This window comes from Coptis chinensis, chromosome 4 (genome assembly GCF_015680905.1).
Source record: "Coptis chinensis isolate HL-2020 chromosome 4, ASM1568090v1, whole genome shotgun sequence".
Lineage (NCBI taxonomy): Eukaryota > Viridiplantae > Streptophyta > Magnoliopsida > Ranunculales > Ranunculaceae > Coptis > Coptis chinensis.
Genome location: NC_141459.1, coordinates 19,182,265 through 19,202,849, shown reverse-complemented (window position 1 = coordinate 19,202,849; position 20,585 = coordinate 19,182,265). Strand labels below are relative to the sequence as shown.

Genomic DNA, 20,585 nt, shown 5'->3' with positions numbered 1-20,585 from the left:
CGGAGATATTTCTCTTTATGGTAAATCAATCAAAATATCAAATTATATCGGTAAATGTTGAAAATATCGTTGATATATAACAATATATATATAAAATATCAGTCAAATGGTCAAAAATATCAAAAATATCCATATCGGGTACTTGATTTCCGATATATGGATTACAAGGACTAGAACAGGGACTAAGGTTAGCAGTCCGGAAATGAATAAGAAGAATCAATGCACAAACATATTCGACTACTGTGGTCACGTACCTAGAGAGAAGAGAACAACAACCATGGAGGGCATATCTAATGGACGAAATACAACGACTAATAGGGCAATTAGATGGGTTTTCAATCATGTTTATAGAGAGTCAAATAGACTAGTTGATGCACTAGCATATCTACTATTCCAACAATTTGTTTATAGATCATGCCTAGCTCTTTTTTTGAGGATGTAAAAAATATTATTTATGAAGATACCATGGGCAAACAATATGTAAGAATGTAACCAAGACTCATATTTATTTCTAATAAAATAGGGGTAAGGGACCTCTCAAAATTAAAACCCTACTTGCCATTCAAAAAAAAAAAAAAAGAAAAAGAAAAAAAATGGAACATACCTTCATGCACATGGATGCGGTAACATACATTGTATGGTTTGATGGCGTAAATGCATTCAAAAATGTATGAAGACAACCGGTGGATGTCTCTTTAAGTAAATCCTTAACTGCATATTTCCTGGAACCGTGAAATATGTTGTGTTCTAGTATATGCGCCACTCCATTTGAGGTGTCCCTGCGATCATAAATATTTTTATAACTAGGTTAAAGATAACATTACAAAAGCAAAGTTCATAAAAAAAAAACAACGACAACGACGACAACAACAACAACAACAACAACAACAACAACAACAACTTACAATGGTGTATGAAATCCAATACCAAATGTTTTGTTGCCATCATTGTTACACAATAACATTACTTCAGTGCAAGTGGTCCTATGTCTTAAGTATTGGACATAGGACCCGCACTCATCAACATATTCTTCTTCATGTACCTCCCAACCTAATTTTTCTATAACACTATTATCGATACAATGATATTGTGTACATCTATAAAAAAAAGTTGTTTTTTATACTGGTTGATTGTCTTGAGCATAGATGGATATAGGGGGGTGCGTGTGGGGGCGGTCGCACTTCCTGAGATTAGAAAAGCTTTACTACTATATAACTAATTACTCACAAAAATCTTCAACTATAAAGGACTCGCACCCCCCAATTATTTTAGCAAATTTTCAAACCCCAAATTTTTTGACAACAACTATTGTGAGAATATAATAATAATAAAAAAAAGTATGAAAAAAAAACTAATAAAAAACATTCCAATAATCCAACATATTTTTTTACTTCTCTTTTTGCCCTTACAAAATTATTATTTATCATTTATTTTGAGTCTAAAACCATTAAAGAAGGACAAATATGTATTTGAATGTTTAATAGGTTAATGAGACTAAAACAAATAGCCAAAGGCCCAAAGCCAAACCGGTTAGTTTGTATAATTATAATCACCTATAACAGACCCGTGAGCTCTCGCTCATTTTTTTCACTCTCAATTCTTAAACAAGCAAGCGTCAGAGCTCAACCCAAAAAATAAATAAATAAAAAAAAAAAATTATAAAGGACTTGCGACGCAGCTTATTGTACGCTTGTTCTAATTATTAGTAAAACTCGTTATTATTATCAATAAAATTTTTACTTAAATAAAAAAAAAAAACAAGGTAATTTTTTTTACTTTCAATGTTTATCTTTTATAGTTTTCTCCACATAATATATAGTAGGGTTATATAGACTTATAACATTATAGAAAATTAACAATTTGTTAAATTGTTGTAGACTTAGTCCAATTTTCCAAGCCATAATTCAATTTTATTCCTTTTTGGTGATCTTGAACACACCCATAAAAACACTCCCTTAATCCAATAATATCTCCCAAATTAATTTGAGATATTTCCATTAGGGACAAAAAAAGATAAAAAATAAATAAACAAGAGACCCAACCCAAAAGGAAACAACAAATAAAAAAAATTGAAAGTAATACTCTGGAAGCGACCTTGAAGAATCTTTGTGTTGTAATACACTGCACTATAAGAAAACTTCTAATAAAGGTAAAAGAATGCTCAAAGAACAAATTGTCTTTTTCCTCTTCTAGAAGTTACTTCAAATTTGATTCTCTTTTTCTTATTTCAGTTATTTTTCCTTCATCATTGTAGCAATTTTAATAATTCAGATTCAAGTTCAACGGGAAAACAATTATTAGTACTTCAGGCAATTTGCAAAATTTTCCATTAAAGGTTCATAAAAACACCATCAGATTTGAGACATTCAAACCCAATTTCAACGGAAAAAAAAGAAACCCCCATACATTTATTAAGAACCAAAGAGAAATTGATCAGAACATTAGAATAAAACTCAAACACCATTTATCAAATCACCAACCCACTATTGAAAAATTTAATGTCAATTAAAAGTAATAGAACTCACTAGAAGGGTTAAAGGAGTATAGTAGAAATATATCCAATTGGAAATTTCTTAAGTGAAAAATGAGAAAGACAACAAGGAGCTGCAAGGAGGAAAAAAAAGGCATTAATGGTTGATGAGTGCGAGGAGGAGAAAGGCTTTTTTTTTCCCCAAATTCTACAATTTTACCCTTTATAATTCCGTGAGGGCCGGGCGAAAAAAAATGACAAAAAAATGAAGGGTTTGTGTTGGCTAGAAAGATAAACAAAATGACAAAATATGAATACTAACTAAATCAAAGGGTAATATAGGAATCTAAATGTATCTTAACAATTTTATTTATTTATTTTAAAATTAGAGTAGGGAGTGTTTTTATAGGTGTATCTTGTAGTGATTAGACCTTGCTATGAGTGACTCATTGTTCTTCTTACAGAAAAGGCTTCTAGACCTGGCAAAGGCTGACATTCAAAAAGCAAATGAGTGCAATGGACATCGTCAAAATCAGCATACAAGAGACCAAACATATGAACAGGAAGACTGAAAATGAATAATGTCTATCAGTGTTATTAATAAAATTGGATGCTCTATTATGCTTAAAACAACTGATACAAAGTGGTCAGGATCAAGAAGCATGAACTGCTAAATACTAATTGGCCTGAAGCACAAGAGCACAATAGTATACCATTCATGATTTAGTAATCTCCCTTGGAACCATAATTATGTATGAACTATAAATAAAGGAAGCAACTAAAGTTTGTTACATAGCTGATTCTAAAATAAAAAAATATGCACACCAAGATTGGCAAGTGTGGAATCACACCCCGTAGTGATAGGCAATTTGCAATATCCAATCTAGAGAAGACAGCATCATCATGTTAATTAGAGTAGGTTAACGAAATAAACCCCTGTTCAGAGGAATGTCCATTAACTTGCATCGTTTGAGACTATCTAAGTCTATGACCATTTCCTTCAAGTTTGACTCACTTACTATAGCAAGAATACCAGAATACCAAGGAATGATTACAAAGGATACTAACTTAATAATTTATTTATCGAAATAGGTTTTCCTCTTTCCAAGTAGAACATCGTCAGTGTCGAAAGCTTACTAACACAGAATAATTATTAGCTGAGAGAGACAACAGAAACCTCTCACGATCTCAGTGTCACTGATTAAACAAGACAAACAACACCTTTAGGGGATGTCTGCTGGAAATTGTCAACGATGCTGCATTTTCCCCAATTTTGTGGTGCAATACATCACCAAATCACAACACAGACAACTGATTATGCAAGTCAGAGCAAACTGATGAGATCACAACTTTTCGAGAATGATACACCAATTTGATTTGTCATAAAACTTATCAAGTATGACTGCATTTTCTATGCCGAAAACTAACCTGCAAAAGACTGGATGGACAGAACACCCATGTTAGAGCTCAGTGTATGATTTTTTTATTTTATCTTTTTTTCCAGGTAGAAATCAGAGAATGAGTATGATTGCTAGACAAGAAAAGAACGGAGAGAGGTATAAAGTATAAAGTCTTCGGGGATTTTACTCTATCCCACTTTTGTTTGATAAGCTAGGCTTAAACGAGAAACTCCCAGTTGCACTAATTTGTGCAATATGGACGTAGGTATTTTCTGGACACATTGGATAAGTGTGAGTAGCTCAACAAATTCAACCAACTCTAAGCAGTGTCCTGACATTCTTCTCACGATAGACATTGTGGAATCCTTAGACTTCTCATATGAAAGGGACAGAAGGCACTCCAGGGACCAAGACTATACAAAGGTGGGGTAAGCTTAAAAAAAGACCAAATGAGTTTTCGACTATCTGGCTTTTAAACTTTTATTTGTTACTCACTGAAGAAATGTCAAACAAAGCCATGGATAATGGATTTCTCTTCACCGGACAAAACTATACTATGTTGAACACGCCCACAAGACTGTGTAAGTAGTTAATATATCTAGGTACCTTCATTTCTTCTTATTCTAATTATAATCCATAGAGAAAAGGATGCATCACCTAAGATGTATTTAGTTATTTACACAAGCTCACCCTCCATGAAGACATGGTAATAACGATTACAAACAACAGAACCCTTTTTCTCATCTTTTTTTGCCAGCCCATTTGCAAGAGAACAAGAATAGTGGCCAGTGATTTCAGCACAGTGATCCAAACCCACCATTAATTACTAATTATGAAAGCTATATATGAATCACCTCATCTCGGTAGTAAATGGTGGTGGAACAGTTTGAGCAAGAAATATCTATTTTCATATTGCAATTTCAATCAGAATATCAGGACACCCATGTAATAAGAAAATCATTAACATCGAGAAAGAAAATTCGCACCTTAAAAATGTGAAAATTGTAAAGGCGCCGGAAGTATTGAGAATGCCAGTCTGAGCTGAAACTGCAACCACAGTATTTCTATCATAGGTTCAAAGATAGAATTTTTATAGTGATTAAACCATTGCAAATCAGTAGTACACAATACAAACATACATATATACATTAATAAGAGAATTTTACCAAAACAATCCAGACACTGAAAGTGATATCATCCATCCACACACAATCCATAAAAATTCCAAAAAGACAAACCCGGCACACTGAAATATAAAGTAGTAATTAAGCGAAATCCCAAAGGAGATCGTCGACACGGACACAACATAATTATTATTTATAAGCTGCTAACATGTAGATCGAAGATGACGATCAGGTGGCGGCATCAACCTTCTTTTCCTCCGCAACCTTTTCCTTCATCGCCTTACGACTAGCTTCAAACTTCGCAATCTTTTCCACCATCGCCTTATGACTATCTTCAGCCCTCTTCTGGTCAATGCGACGTTTCCATTCTGGTTTCGGCAATTTCTTTGGAAGAGGAATTGCGGGAAGCGAACAATGAGTTCGTGTACCAAAAGCCTGAGCTACTGCTGCTGAAGATTTTCTACCAAACATGGCTGTTGCTGTTCGAAGAGATTGGATCATCATCATCGAAAGGAGTCGACCGAATAAGTGGCTTTGTAAATTAGGGCAAACTTTATAAACCCTAGACTGTGTTATTTACGCCCACTTTCCTGGGCACCCAACAAAATTGATTTGTAATTTGAAAAAAGTTTATTGGGCTGGAAAACAGTTTAAATAAGTGGCTTTGTAAAATTAGGTCAACCTTGAGAGAAATCTCTACTACGGGTCTACGGTTTAAAGTTTAAATAACGAGCAGTCTTATTTTGGTAACTGCTTTTTAACTTCCAAGTTAACCCTCACAAAAACTGATTTATTCCATAAATAATCTTTAAAGACGGGGGTATATTTGTAACTACTTCTATTCTCTTCTAAGAAATAAAAATAGTTACAACTAATAAAATGGCAGCTTCACTATTCTTTTAGCTATGGGTTGAAAATTTTAGTATGTGGGGCTCTGCTAACAAAAATATGGCGCCACAGCAATTGTAAAAGACACTTATCTACTATCACCTCTCTCTATAATAAAGTAGAGTACAATTGAGGTGGACAGTCTTTTTCCTAGGTGGTGCATTCTTGAAAGAGAGTTCTGCCACGTGGACACTTAAAAATAAATAGAGATTTCTCCCACTTTCCTAATTCAATTAGAACACTCATAGAGAATCAAAGATTTCTAACTCAAGTTAGAAATTAAAAAGTTTCCTATAATCAGGGAGAGTGTTTTCTATAAATTTTGTTTCTCTTAATAACAATAAATAATCTCTACGAAGATCTACAATAGGAAAAGTGTTTCCTATAAACTCAATTTCTCTTAATAACAATTAATTACAAGAAATAATCTCTACAAATATCTACGGCTTAATTCTACATCACAAGAAAATCCAATATAACCATCTCCAATTGAGAAATTTTTATATAGTAGTTCATGTTACAATACCATTATTATTTTTTTTTTTTTCCTTGTAATTGTCATGGTCGGCGTTTTGTACATCACACTTTTTTTTTTCCGCCAAGTATTTTGTACATGACACGTACACAAGTACATCCTTGAACCTGTTATTAGGATACATAAGGCTTAGTGAAGCTATTTTCATTTATAACCAGCTTGGTTGAAGTGGGAAGTTTACACACTTAACTGAACCGTTGGAATTAATCATCAAGACAAAGTCTGGTAAATCTGACTATCTGTATGAAATATTCATTTGATTATCAAATACCAAATAATAAATTTGATACACCTAAAGATCCCATCCTCATCATAATGGCTTATTGATGCAGCTAAATCCGAAAGATATAACCCTTAATTTTGTATTGTACTCCTTTACAAACAGTCAGTAAAATTGCTTCTCCCCAAAAACAAATGCATCAGGTGTGAGATGACGACAAGGAACTTCGAGACTGATTATTTTGTTTAAGAACCACAGGAAAGTGTACCTATATATATTGAACAAATAAATGAACATCTGTTCATAATGATATTGACAAAGTAGTACGTAGCATATTCAGTAGCTATAAAGCTATATAAATCGTCAAAATGACGTACAGAGCTTAAGGCTATTGCTTATCAATGACAGGTTTCAAGATACACTTAAAGACAACAAGGAAGCAAATTAAACAAGTTAAAATTAAATATCTTATTATAAGTAGCTAGTACGTTCGTAACCCAAGCGGTTTTAAATGACTTTTAAGTTAATAGTGTAAGTTGAATGGAACCTCTATTATGTAGAATCCATAAACCTTAAGTTCAAGCAAGGAGAGCTCACCCACAATCATATAACTTTTAGATTACTTTTGATCTGTTATTATTTCCATTGTTGTATTAATAATGATAATTTGCTTAAATTCTTCAATTTTGGCCAATGATTTTGAAAGGACTTGCAGCATGATGATTCCTAAGGATCAACGACATTATTATCATTGTGTATGCAAGACCCCTTTAGGAAGACAAGAGAATTATTAACTACAATAATAAACATTTTGTCAAAGTGCACTTTCTAAGCCTCTTTGTAAACATTTTGTCAATGTGCATTATTTTGTAATTGTTATTATTGTAATTGTTATTATAGGAGAAAAAGTTTGTCAGGTGCAAAAATCTCTTCATCTTTATTTGTTAGTTGATCTGCCCCTGCCAATGAACTGAATTTCCCCTTACATATAACCAAGAAATAATATTGAAATCAAAAGAATGTCAGCATTCTTCTATATATAGGCAGCATTGGCAGATCGATTATGAACTGTTACTATCAACTTTCTAAATTGAAACTACTATTGATTAGGGTTGTTCAAATTTTCAACGTGGATGTATTGATTTTACTAGAATATGGGACCTTATTTGATGATGGTCGATTTTGAATGTCTCTCGCACTCTTTTGACACGTGAAATTTTGATATAATAAACTTGGAAAAGCTTTACAAGGAATAAATTTTAGTATAGTTTAATTGTTTCTTTGGGGATGGAAGGTCAAACCTTGAACCTGATCTCTTAATGGGTTGTTAGATCGATTAGTTTAGGGGCAATGCATTGTTGGAGCACACTGATTGAAGCAGATCCTAAATACTATTCTACAACCTACATCTTACTTTTTTACTCTTCAGTAAAGCTAAGGCTTAGATGATGTGCAAAAAGCTATGTATGAAGGATCTATGCAACAACTTATTGTATCGTACCTATTAAAGGTCACGATTTTGGCCAAGTTGAATTAAGACTGAACATGATGAAGGAGTAGTTTCCTAATCTCTTCATAATTCCTAATGTGTTAAAAAAAAGTGGCCAGAGCGTGTGTTATTAGAACATACAATTTTGAAAAGCTTTATTATTTCAAGAGGAAATGAAGCTCTGGGTTAATTACTAATGTCCACTTATCGGCATGTGTGCTTACTATCATGGATCACACAAGGCTGGCTTCTGAATGCACTTCTTAAAGTGAGTGGTGCAGAGAGGGTCAATCAAGCCACTATTAGGAAGGTTCCAAGTCTCCATTAGAGCATGTGCGAAACACCAATGTATTTTCCGGTTTTTGATGGATGTCAATGGAGGAATTATGGTCACGAGATGGCGAAAGGGAACCCATTCCCTCGAGCATATTATTGATGCACAATGGTTTTACTTCCTATGTCTAAATGTCCACCATGAAACTTTGATGGCATCGTGAAGGATGGAACCATATTATTCTTCGGGCCAAGAGGTTGAAGAATACTTGAAGCCATGGCGATGCCTTCAAATTTTCATTTCTATCTTATTTAAATATGTGAACTCTATTGGAGCTTACAACGTTTTACACAATACTTTGTCAAGTACGAACTCGAATTGCATTTTCCTTCAATACTGTATTTGCAAGTTTGTGATATTGTATGAAATTTGATTGTTATGAAATTAAATAAATAAATTAAAAAAAAATACAAATATTGACATTGGCCTCAAAGATCGAGCTTGAACAATTACAAGAGTTCGAGACTGCCTAGACGAACACTAGGAGATGCAACACTTAAGGAAAACTCTCTACAAGAGCCCGACCATATGGCCAGGGTCTAAAACCTTATCTATATACTAAAGCAGAGACCTCCAATGGAGGATTTTCTCTCTCTTATGTGGCTCTCTAATATGACAGTTAACTTTTTCTCTCTCCTATGTGGCACTATAATATGAAAGATAGTATTTTCTAATAGCCTACAATCCCACGTACATGGAATCTCTTTGGAGAGTCTGAGTGTATTTCTAATTCTTATATTTAGAGAGTTTGAGTGTATTTTCAATTCTTATATATTTGATCAAATAAAAAAAATTGCTAAAAAATAGGTGTTTTGTAAAAGGTAATTTCCTATTACGAATCAAACACTTTTAGTGTTAGTTTCAATTCTTATATATTTGATCAAATAAAAAAAATTGCTAAAAAATAGGTAATTTGTAGAAACTAATTCCCTATTACAAATCATACAATTTTAGTGTCTATGATAAAGCACTGACTTATTTTGAATATATCCTTAACACGACTTCAAAACATAGTTAAAAACAATTATACAAAAAATAACATTACAAAATATATAATAGAAAATGAAAAAAAAAAAAAAAAAAAAAACTGCAAAGCAATAATGAGAAATGTTTAAAAAAATATATAATACTGAATGAAATTAACGTCAGAAAACGATTAATGGGGAACCGAAAATCGGATGCAAATGCATTGGACTAACCTCAAATAATATTTAATGGAAAATCAGAAACTGGATACAAATGCAAACATTAAACTAATCTTAAAAAGTAATTAATAGAAAATTGGAATATGGATACGTACAATTGCATTAAACTAACCTCAAAGAATAATTAACAGAAAATCAAAACTTGGATGCAAATACATCAAACTAACATAAAAAAATAATTGTCGGAAAATTAGAAATTGGATGCAAATGCATTGAGCTAACCCTCAAAGATTAAATTAACGGGAAATTAGAAACTGGATGAAACTGCATTGAACTAACCTCAAAGAAAAATTAATTATAAATTGGAAACATGATGCAAATGGGTAGAACTAATCTTAAAAAAATAATTAACGGAAAATCGAAACCGGATGCCATCGCGACCTAACTAATCTCAAAAATAAACCTGGATGCAAATGCATTGAACTAACCTCAAGAAATAATTAACTGAAAAATCGGAGCTTGGGATGCAAATTCATTGAACTAACCTCAAACAATAATTAACGGAAATCGGAAACTAGATGCAAATGCAACTTTATCAAATAATAAATGAGAAATCGGAAACTAGATGCAAATGTATTAAACTAATCTCACAGAATAATTAACGGAAAATCAGAAATTGGATGCAAATGCATTGAACTTACCTCAAAGAACAATTAACATGAAATTGGAAATTGGATGCAAATGTATTGAACTAACCGAAAAAAATAATTAATGAGAAATCATAAACTGGATGCATGCAACTGCATTGAACTGATATCAAAAACTAAATTACGGGAATTGAAAATTGGATGCAACTGCATTGAACTAACCTCAAATTATAAGTAACGGAAAATCAGAAACTGGATGCAAATGCATTGAACTAACCTCAAAACATAGTTGGGTTATATGTTATGGGAATGTCTCGATAAGTATAGTTTTACATTTAAAATGATGTTTATATTATTTCTTTCCGTATAATTGGGAACTCCTTGCTATTCAAGTAGTTTCAATATATATGAACTTCACCTTATTAGGCAATCTCACAAAACTTTAACAAACTTATTTTATTAAACAACAAAATGAAGTTGAAGGGTTTTATCAAAGGTGAGTTATTTTTTTTTAATGGAGAGTGAAGTTTTCACGTTATAAGAAATTTGGTTGAGTGATAAATATAATATTAATATATAATAGTTCTACATATTTGCAAATATTTTTCAGAATAATTAATATAACAACACCCGTTCATAGATAATCTTTAAAGATTCCACATAGTAAGTCATGCATAATTTAAAGAATAATTAATGGGAAATCGGGAACTGAATAATCTTCGATGATCCCACATAGTAAATCAAGCATAATTTACATTTTATGTCATGTTTGCAAGGACACTACAGATGGATCAGTAGAAGTTGGTATTACACATCACATTGGATAATTAAAAGAAAATCGGAGACTGGATTCAAATACATAACTGAGCTCAAAGTTAAGAGTATGTAATTAACGGAAAATCAGAAACTTTATGCAAAAAGTAATTAACTAGAAATTGCATTAAACTAATGTCAGATAATAATTAACGAAAAATTAGAAATTGGATGCAAATCCTTGAAAAATATTTAACGGAAAATCAGAAACGGTATGCAAATACATCAAACAAACCTCAGATAATAATTAATGGGAAACCGGAAACTGGATGCAAATACATTAAACTAAACTCAAAAAATAATTAACAGACAATCGAAAACCGAATGCAACTGCATTGAACTAACCTCATAGAATAATTGGTGGGAAATCGGAAACTAAATGGAAATGCATTGAAATAATCTAAAAGAATAATTAACGGGAAATCAGAAATCGGATATAATTGCATTGAACTAACCTCAAAGCATAAATAATCAGAAACTAGATGCAGATGTATTGAACTAACCTTAAAGAGTTATTAACGGGAAATTGGAAACTAAATACAAATGCATTGAAATAATCTCAAAGAATAATTAACGGAAAATTAGAAACCGGATATAATTGTATCGAACTAACCTCAAAGCATAAATAATCATAAACTAGATGCAGATGTATTGAACTAACCTTAAAGAGTTATTAACGGGAAATCGGAAACTGGATCCAAATGCAATGAACTAATCTCAAAGACTAATTAACGAAATATTGAAAAATATATGAAACTGCACTAAACTAACCTAAATGAATAATTAATAGAAAATTATAAATTTGATGTAACTGCATTGAACTAACCTCACAAATTAATTAACGGGAAATCAAAAACTTGATGCAAATGCATTTAACTAACCTCAAAGAACAATTAACATAAAATCGGAAATTAGATACAACTGCATTGAACTAACCTCAAATAATAATTAACAGAAAACCAAAAACTGAATGCAACTGCATTAAACTAAAATCAGAGATTAACTAACAGGAAATCAGAATTTGGATGCAAATGCATTGAAATAACCTCAAAAAATAGTTAATTGGAGATCAGAAGTCGGATGTAACTGCATCGCATTTACCTCAAAGCATAAATGTCCGCTTTTTTAGCCTTCTCACATGAGTAATTACGAGTAATTAGGAACCCAAAACGAAAGTGAGTTTATAAAAATAGACTCTTACATCTTTGCAAACTGTATAGAAATTGTAAACTATTGAACTAACCTAGAAAAACAATTAATGGGAAATCAGAAACTGGATGCAGATGTATTGAACTAACCTCAAAGAGTAATTAACGAGAGATTGGAACATGGATGCAAATGCAATGCACTAATCTCAAATACTAATTAACAAAACATCGAAAATTGGATGTAACTATACTGAATTAAGCTTAATGAATAAGTAATAGGAAATCATAAAATGAATGCAATTGCATTGAACTAACCTCAAATAATAATTAATGGGAAATCGAAAACTTGATGTAACTGCATTGAACTAACCTCAAAGAATAATATAACACCCCGTGTTTTTTTATACGTATTTTTTCTATTTAATTAATTAATTTAATTATTTATTTTAAAAATTCAGTTGATTGGACTTGGGATACGTGGGCTTGGTTTTTGGGCCGAAGTCGGGTGTTAGGCTTGGGTTTAGGACCCAAGTATATAAACACATTGTTCTAGAGAATAGGGTTTGGAAGATAATAAAATATAAAAAAATGGAGGCAGAGAAAGAAGCCGGTTTTTTTTGAGAGGTGGAACCACGACGATATTCGGGCTAGGAAAATTCGTCGAGTACATTAGTTAAGGTGAGTAGATAGTTTTCTATTTCACGAAATATGTTAATTATTCTGGTATTAATATTCATCCCGTCATTGGTAAAACTGCCGTTATTAAAACCGATTAAAATCATTTGAAAACTCCGAAAAATTGAGATTGAACCGGTTTGGACCGAGGTCGTTAATGGCGCTATGAGCCTAAAAAAAACCAAACAAACAGCTGGTCGCAGATATGTTTTGGAAGTGTTTGTATTTTCTGTTTTTTGTTATACTCTTTGTTGTGTGGATTGTATAACCGATTAGAGGTAGTGGGTGATGTCGGGGGGTGTGGATAGCTCGACGACAGAGCCAATGGCGCCCAAGCGTCGAGCTCGACCGAGATATCGACAGTACTACTTTTTGAACTGTTAATGGCGACCCAAATAAAATCGCCAGTCTACGTTTTTTGGAATTTGTATTAGTTTGATTTTGATGTTGTATTATTGTTGTTTGATTGAGGTTGGGATATCGATTTGGGCTGTTGGTTTACTGGGCTGATAGAAGCTTGGAGAAAGCTTGAACCGTCGTTAATGGCGTTACTGCGATACTGAGGGAGTAGATATTTGTAGTTATTTTCGTAGTTTGAACTGTTGTTTGGTATTGTGGGTTGGTTGATTGATGGATGGGGGTAGTGTGGAGGCTTGAGTGTTGATGGAGAGCTTAGAGAAGCCATTAATGGCGGTCGCGATTTTCAGATCTAGATTTAGGAAAAGTTTTGATTGTATGATTTTTTTGGTTTTTGGCTTTTGTTAAAGTTTAAAGGGTTTTCATGAGGATGAAAACCGCTGGCTTAAAATGGGCGGACGGTCAGAGATGGTGGTGGCTGGAACTTGGTGGTGCGCTGGTGGAGAAGGTGACCGAGGTCACGATCCAGTGCACCCAATTCTTTTTTTTAGTTTCTAACTTAGAATGCTTGGGCCTTAGGTGAGATTGGGCCGATCCAAATCTTTTAAGTTGGGCCGGTTCTATTTTTAGATGGGGCAGTTCTAATTTTTAGTGGCTGGGCCGAAATTTCAATGTTTGGTTGGGCCCGGATTGTGTTTAGTTTGGGCCCGTTTCATTTGTTTTCTTGGGCCAGTTCAGTCTAAAGTTTTGGGCCAGTTTCTAATATTGCATGGGCCAGTCCATAGGACTTAAAATAGATCCAATTGGGTCAGGTAGAATAAATAAGTTGGTTTTAGACTTTCGGGTTTTAAGGTTTGGGCTTGGCCAGTTGGGTCCGAACCATGACTTTAGTCACGAGCCCATGAGCCATGCATTTTGACCTTAGCCATGAACCATGGCTATGACCTCGAACCTGTTGAACATGGAAACGACAGTTTGACTTCGACCATGATGGTTGACTTTGACTTTGAATAGGGTTGACTTTAACTAGAGTTGACTTTGACAAGTTGACCCAATTTGACCTTTTAACTCGGATTATGATTTGGGTTATTAAGATAGGTCTAGGGCTATTAGCATACTTGACTTTAGGCTAAGACTTCTATATATGTGTGTGTATGTGTATTAACTACTATGTGATTTTGTAGTATTTTGTGATATGCAACGTTATGACAGTAAGACATCCCTGAAATTAATAACGCGTAAATAAAAAAAATACAGGAATCAAGATACTCATTCGTTCTCTGAAATGATATATAAAATAAAGTGCAATAATGCGTAAATAAATTTACCGCACTCTTTTAGAACTCCACGACTCAAGTTTTGGGATTGAGTTTTATGACTGTTGATGTCATATGTTAGGTGGGCATTTATTGAATGTGTCATAAATGGCCCGTTAGCGTTATATAGGGGTATTCATGGAATGTGCCATGAATGACCTGGGTATTCATTGAATGTGCCATGAATGACCAGATCGTTTGGACTGCCCTAGAGAGGAACTAAGGTATTCGCCTTGCGGGTTAGTGGTATAAATTTGATTATGTGAGTGTTTGGGTTTTCTTTTGAATACCTAATAAAATATCTACATATGATATATAGAAGTTCTAACTTTCTTTTGCAGGAGGGTAGGACTTAATAACATTTTGTGCAGGGACGCGGTCCTACCCTTATACAGCAGTGGATATCGGTAAGTTTTAATTCAATTGTTTAGATATTAAAATGAGGTATTATAATGAGTTATATAATGGAAGTCTTGCTTGGGAAGAAATTATGCCGGTTAAAATGACGGAACTAGCTACCTATCTTCCAAGCTGTGAATGATTGAGTTATGGGATAAAATAAAGTGATTGTTTGAATAATTAAAGTATGATAATGGTTATATGTGGTTAGTCTACTCATACCAGCAAATTCCATTTTGCTGACCCATGTTTGCTTTGTTTTGGCAACGTGGGTGTGTTCTTGGGAAGATAGGTGGAAGGCAAAGTGGAACCATGGCGTGTGATTTGGGATTCTCAGCGATCACGGGGAGTTTAGTTTATTAGGTCCGATCTTTTTGGAAGGATGTAATAACGTGAGTTGACATATTTATATGACATGAGAGTACGATGTTGAAATTGTTTTTATTTAAAGTTTGTTTATGTTTGTATTGGGATGGAAGAAAGTTTTTAATAAAGTGATAGTTGAGGAATTTGGAGATTTTTGTTGTTAAGATTCTTTATGATGTGGGTTTTAGATTTTGACAGGTGTTGTATCCACCCCGTCATAGCCTGGGTTTCTAGACAATTGAACCAAGTGATGTTTGAGATATTTATATTTCAAATATTCATATTTTTTTAATTGTTTAGAAAATCGGGCTGTGACAAATAATTAATGAGAAATTGGAAACTGGATGCAACGTACTACATTAAACTAACCTCAAAGAATAATTAATGGAAAATCAGAAACTTGATGCAAATGCATTGAACTAATAACCCTAAAACATATTTGTATTATATGTAGGGGGAATAAATGTCTCGACAAATATAGTTTTATATTTTAAGTAGTGTTTATCATAATTCTTTTATTGTGATTAAGAATGCCTTGCTATTCAAGTAGCTTCAATATTATATATCTTCGCCACATTGGACATTCTTACAAAACTTCAATCAAATTTCTATTGTTAAACCTAACAATAAAAAGAAGTCGATGAGTTTTATCAATGTTTGATGCTTTCTTTTTATAGAGAGTGGTGCAAGAAATTTAAATGAGTAATTAATATAATTTTTCATATCTCATAGCTATGCATAGTTGCTAATATTTTTTAGAATAATTTAATATAACGATAGCGTTCGTAGGACACGTTCATGTGATAAATCTTTTCAAGTGGGAGTAGTGTATTTTTTGAGGATATGGAAATAATCAATCTGTTTTAGTGATTTGTACACATTAGTACGTAAGCCGAGCAGCGATGATTTACTGCTAAATCACCATAAATCTAATAAAACTATTATACAAGCTAGATCAAATTTAAGACAATTCCATTTGAAAATTACGGATTAGTATCCTAAACCACAAAGTAAAGAGGTTATCTTAATTTGATCCCTTAGTTTCCAAGTACTTAAGCACCATAATAGCTGCTCATTAACGTATTTCGGTTTATTTTCAATAAAAATATATTATGATTCGAAAATTTGCCACTAAATCACCATAAATCTAAGAAAACTATTATACATGCTAGATCAAGTTTAAGATAATTCCATTTGAAAATTATGGATTAATATCCTAAACTACAAAGTGAAGAGGCTATCTCAATTTGATCTTTTAGTTTCCAAGTACTTATGCACCATAATCGCTGCTCATTAACGTATTTCGGTTTATTTTCAATAAAAATATATTCTGATTTGAAAATTTGCCGCTAAATCACCATAAATCTAAGAAAACTATTATACAAGCTAGATTGAGTTTAAAATAATTATATTTGAAAATTACGGATTAATATCCTAAACCACAAAGTGAAGAGACTATCTCAATTTGATCCCTTAGTTTCCAAGTACTTATGCACCATAATCGCTGCTCATTAACGTATTTCGGTTTATTTTCAATAAAAATATATTCCAATTCGAAAATTTGCCGCTAAATCACCATAAATCTAAGAAAACTATTATACAAATTAGATCGAGTTTAAGATAATTCTATTTGAAAATTATGAATTAATATCCTAAACCGTAAATTGAAGAGACTATCTCAATTTGATCTCTTAGTTCCCAAGTACTTATGCACCATAATCGCTGCTCATTAACGTATTTCGGTTGATTTTCAATAAAAATATATTCTGATATGATTCGAAAATTTGTGTGAGACATTTTGTAAAACCTTTTCAGCACACAAAATATTTAATAGATCCCGGGCGTATGCCCGGGTCCAAAATCTAGTATCACTTCTAATTAGGAACCCTCTTCTTTTTATTTTTTTTTCTATATATTAAAACCACTTCTCATATATTCACCCCATTAAAATAGGAAATCTAAAGAGACTAGAATTATCTATGGGTCGGGTACTCTTTTCTGCATTCTTACTTTGATTGTTAAGGTCTCTTTATATATATATATATATATATATATATATATATATATATATATATATATATATATATTAATATTTTTGTTTCTTGCTGAAAATAAAAACTCAATCGATTTTTCCTATTTCAATGGCAAGCCAATTAACTTTGATGGATATGATATATGTATTTTAAAGGTTGGTACATGGGACACAAATTGTTATCTTCTGAGAATCCGTATAACCCCTTTTGAGTTTCGATATTCCTTGCTTTTGGCAACGACATAGTAACCAACACAGTAGTGATAGTACACCATTTTTTAATTGAGGTTCTCTTTTCCTACTTATCTTCGGTTTCTTTTTCTATGACTACTTCATGCGATATGCTCGAGAGAGACAATGTTAATATTCGTCATAGGTGAGCGGCTGGACTGCAAGTGCACCTAAGTCAAACTAAGAAGTAAGAAGTAGTGGTAACCAACGATACCACAAAGAGACAGAAAGGAAGTTGGATAAAATGAGATATCTGCAACAAAACTTAGATGCTCAATGGCATTTAATGACAATATCATAGTTACCAAGGTGCTTCTATGAATAGAAAAACTCACAATCAACATTACAATACTCCAAATGTTGATTATCAAAAAAACAAAAAACAAAAAACAAAAAACAAAAAACAAAAAACAAAAAACACTCCAAATGCCACAGACTATAACAAGGACTAAGGTTAGCAGTGCGGAAATGAATTAGAAGAATCAATGCACAAACATATTTGACTACTGTGGTCACGTACCTAGAGAGAAGAGAACAACCATAGAGGGCATATCTAATGGACGAAATACAACGATTGATAGGGCAATTAGATGGGTTTTCAATCAGCCATGTTTATAGAGAGTCAAATAGACTAACTGATGCACTAGCATATACTATTCCAACAGTTAGTTGTTTATAGATCACGCTTAGCTCTTTTTCTGAGAATGTAAAAAAAATTATTTATGAAGATGCCACGGGCAAATAGTATGCAAGAATGTAACCAATATTCATATTTATTTCTAATAAAATAGGGGTAAAGGACCTCTCAAAAACCCTACTTGCCATTCAAAAAAGAAAAAGAAAAAAAGGGAACATACCTTCATACACGTGGATGCGGTAACATACATTGTATGGTTTGACGACGTAAATGCGTTCAAATATGTATGAAGACAACCGGTGGATGCCTCTTTAAGTAAATCCTTAACTGCATATTTCCTGGAACAATGAAATATGTTGTGTTGCGCCACTCCATTTGAGGTGTCCCTGCCATCATAAATATTTTTATAACTAGGTTAAAGATAACATTACAAAAACAGAGTTCATAAAAAAACAACGACAACGACGACAACAACAATAACAACTTACAATGGTGTATGAAATCTAATACCAAATGTTTTGTTGGCATCATTGTTAGTTACACAGCGACATTACTTCAGCGCAAGTGGTCCTATGTCTTAAGTATTGGACATAGGATCCGCACTCATCAACATATTCTTCTCGATGATATTGTGCACATCTATAAAAAAATGTTGCTTTTTATACTGGTCGATTGTCTTGAGCATAGATAGATAGAGGGGGTGCGTGTGGGGGCGGTCACACCTCCTAAGATTAGAAAAGCTTCACTACCACATAACTAATTGCTTACAAAAATTTTCAACTATAACGACTCGCACCCCCAATTATTTTAGCAAACTTCTAAACCCGAATTTTTTTGACAACAACTATATTGAGAATATAATCAACAAAAAAAAACAAAAAAAATAGTATGAAAAAAAAACTAACAAAAAACATTCCAATAATCCAACATATTTTTTTACTTCTCTTTTTACCCTTACAAAATTATCATTTATCATTTATTTGAAGTCCAAAACCATTAAAGAATGACAAATATGTCTTTGAATGTTTGATGAGTTAATAAGACTAAAACAAATAGCCAAAGGCCCAAAGCCAAACCGGTTAGTTTGTATAATTCTAATCACTCATAACAAACCTGTGGGCTCTCGCTCATTTCTTTCACTCTTAATTCTTAAACAAGCGTCAACCTCAACCCAAAAAAAAAAAATTAAAACACAAAAAACAAAAAACAAATTTAGAAATGACTTACGACGCAGCTTGTTGCACACTTGTCCTAATTATTGGTAAGACTCGTTATCATTAACAATAAAATTTCCACTTATAAAAAAAAAAAAACAAAACAAGGTACTTTTTTACTTTCAATGTTAATATTTTATAGTTTTATCCACATGATATATAGTAGGGTTATATATACTTATAACATTATAGAAAATTAACAATTTGTTAAATTGTTGTAGACTTGTTTACTATATTATGTAAATATATATAGACATAGTAGTATTAATTAATGGCTTAAGTGCTTAAGTAGTTAATTTCAATTTATTAGTCCATATTAAATTTTTAGTAGTCAACCGCACTATAGTTTTGTGAATTGAAATAAAAATTTAATTTTGTTGATTTTTATTGTTTAGACCTTCCTACAAAAAAAATTAAAAAAAATTACATACTTTATTTTTTTGGGTGGGTGCAAATAATCTCGCACCCCCTGGTTTAGAATCCTGACTCCGTCCAGATTTTTTGATTTTGCAATTATCTTTTGACATTGCTAAACATTATCAAATGAGCTGAAATTTTGTGGAGGTGATTTTCATAGTTTGTTAGACATATCTATAAAAAATTAGGTTCTAGTTCATCTTGTGGGTGAAGTTGTGGGCTATAGTATAAACCATGTATATATATATATATATACATGTTTCTTGCGAAAAATAAAAACTCAATCGATTTTTCCAATTTCAATGGCAGGCCAATTAACTTTGATGGATATGATATATGTGTTTTAGAGGTTGGCACACGGGACGCAATGTTATCTTATGAGAATTCGTATAACCCATTTTGAATTTTTGATATTTCCTGCTTTTGGCAAGGACACAGTAACTTAACCAACACAGTGGTGATCCAATTTTTAATTGTGCTTCTCTTTTCCTACTTATCTTTGGTTTCTTTTTCCATGACAAGTTATTTTTTTTTTTGATAAACTTGCACACCATATATTAAAAATCACAACCATATTGGAACAAAGTTTGCCTCCACCACACATTGCTATGACAAGTTCATGTGAGACTGTGAGAGAGGCAATGTTAATATTCGTCATAGGTGAGCGGCTGAATTACAATGCACCTAAGTCAAACTAAGAAGTAGTGGTGACCAACGATACCGCAAAG

General features: G+C 32.6%; 1 protein-coding gene across 1 annotated transcript in view; it reads right to left on the bottom strand.

The window, feature by feature from the left end:
• The window catches only part of LOC147502386 (S-adenosyl-L-methionine-dependent methyltransferases superfamily protein), a 90,709-nt gene that overhangs the window by 65,064 nt on the left and 5,060 nt on the right, over nt 1-20,585 (bottom strand). The window lies entirely within an intron of this gene.